Below are 2,450 nucleotides of genomic sequence, written 5' to 3'. Positions count from 1 at the left end.
TGGCTAAACTACCGGTATCGGTATGTAAACAATTTAATTAGACGGGATTTAATAATAATCCGTGTAAACTTCTTTTCTCAAATAATATTTTTGGCTGTGGTTTTTAATTGAAATTTAATTAACTTTGTCACGAGAGTGAGAAGCTATTTAATACGGTTTTTCCGCGAGAGTGGGAAATTAACTAAGGTTAGAACCGACAATCGCGAGAGCGTGAGGGTCGAACTGGATAGTAAAAACTAGGCATTGATTTTAAAAACAGCGAGAGCACTTTAAAAGCAATTAGAACTTACTTATTTTCAAAAAGTATTTTTAACTTCAAATGGGACATCGAGAGCGTACATTCTGACTTAAAAGTATAATCCGAGTCAACAATCACGAGAGTGTGAGATAAAGCCTTTTAAATGAGTATTTTCTACTAAAAGATATTTGGTAATTAAAATATACACCGGTGACTTATCTAAACCCTGATGATTAATGTGTTGCATACTAATATCCCTCTATTAATATTCTCTAAAAAACTTAATTTCCTTTAGATTTAATTTTTGTTCAACCAAACCTCTAAAAATCATCTCCTTAGCTAAACATAGTAACATCGATAGCATTAGTTTGACCATTGGTCCCTGTGGGTTCAATATCTTTTAAAACTAAAATGACTGGACTATGCACTTGCAGTTAAGTACCCGATAGACTATATTTTATATACAGTCACGAGACGTATCAAGTTTTTGGTGCCGCTGTCGGGGACCTGATTTAGTCAAATAGTGCGATTCTTTTGTTGCGCAGTATAGACTAAGGTAAAAACTAATTTCCTTTCCCTCATTTCCCGATTGTATGCCAAGTACTTGCTCACAAGGCAAAAACTTAGCACCATCAATCGCAGAATTAGAGCGTTTCTTATATTTAAGACGTTGAATACTAGAGTACCAACGAAGGTACGATATTCCCGATATCTTTTTTCCTACTACTGAACCAGTTGAAAAACCAACCATGGCTGCAGTAGGACCACAAAATCGTCCTCTTAAGTTCTACGCTACCCCGTCCCAACAAGAACCTCACAACAACATTGTTGCCCCTGCTATCGATCGAAACGATTTCGAGTTGAAACCATCATTATTATCTGTTGTCCAACAACATCAATTTGCTGGAAATCCTACGGACGACCCTAATGAACATTTGACCAAGTTTGTGCAGTACGCAGGCACTGTGAAGGCGAATGGTGTATCTCAAGATGCGATAAGACTACGCCTTTTTCCGTTCTCTCTAAGAGACGTAGCTTGGGCTTGGTTACAATCCTTTCCATCCAACTCAGTTACTACATGGGAAGAACTGAAGAACGTTTTCTTAGCCCGATATTTTCCGCCAAGCAAAACTGCTATGCTGAGAGCTCAAATCAACAAATTTCGACAAAAAAATGCAGAATCTCTCTACGGTGCATGGGAGAGATACAAAGACATGATAAGGATATGTCCACATCACAGTCTCGAAGACTGGGTGATCATTCACATTTTACAATGGGCTTCTGTATAACATAAGACTGACAGTAGACGCTGCCGCGGGCGGTGCACTTATGGATAAGCCATACAACAAAGCCTATTATCAACTCATCGAAAACATGGCCCAAAACCTTTGCCAATGGGGAGGTGAAAGAAATCCAGTAGAAAAGTCCCAAACGAAAGGTGGAATGTACGAAATAGGTAGCCTTGACCACGCCCATGCAAAGGTAGATGCCCTTGTTCAAAAGTTAGACAACTTGACCATACCACCCGCAGCCACCGTGGTTGCCATAACTCCAAACTATTAGTTATGTGGAATTCCTAGACACACTGCACCAGCATGTCAGATATTAGCAGGAGTCCCCACTGATCAAGTAAATTATGCACAAGGAAATCCTTATTCGAATACCTACAACCCAGATTGGAAAAACCATTTTAACTTTTCGTATAAGAACAACAACGCCCTGTATGCTCCTGGCCAAGCACCCGCTGTTCCACCTGGATATCAAAAGCCAGCTACTAATGCTCCTAACATGCCTTAGGAAGTCCAACCTTGAATTAATGATGGAAAGCTTCATAGCTACCCAAGCTCAAACAAACAAAAACTTCTTGAACCAAAACATACATACTAATGAGCAACTTAAACAATTAGCGAGCAAAGTAGACACCTTAGCCACCCATAACAAAATGCTTGAAACACAGATTTCACAAGTGGCTCAACAACAAGCATCTACTGCTGCTCCCGCTGGCACATTTCCTGGACAACCACAACCTAATCCAAAAGGACATGAAAATGTCGTTATATTGAGAAGTGGAAAAGAACTAGACGGACCCGTAGATCCAAGACTCCAAAATCCTGCCATGTACCAAAAACCTGACAAAACAACAACTGAGAAGGTAAGTGAACTGAAGGAGAAGGAAGATAATACCCAAGAGGCCTAAGAGAAAGAAAAACCT

At 39.7% G+C, this 2,450-nt stretch overlaps 1 non-coding gene across 1 annotated transcript; it reads right to left on the bottom strand.

The window, feature by feature from the left end:
• Positions 1–1,374: 1,374 nt before the first annotated feature.
• LOC127108966 (small nucleolar RNA R71) lies at positions 1,375–1,481 on the bottom strand. Its single transcript, XR_007796459.1, has one exon. It is a non-coding gene; the product is annotated as a small nucleolar RNA R71 (small nucleolar RNA).
• Between the last annotated feature and the right edge of the window lie 969 nt (positions 1,482–2,450).

This window comes from Lathyrus oleraceus, chromosome 7 (assembly GCF_024323335.1).
Source record: "Lathyrus oleraceus cultivar Zhongwan6 chromosome 7, CAAS_Psat_ZW6_1.0, whole genome shotgun sequence".
NCBI classification, from domain to species: Eukaryota; Viridiplantae; Streptophyta; class Magnoliopsida; order Fabales; family Fabaceae; genus Lathyrus; species Lathyrus oleraceus.
This window is presented reverse-complemented; position numbering and strand designations above follow the sequence as displayed.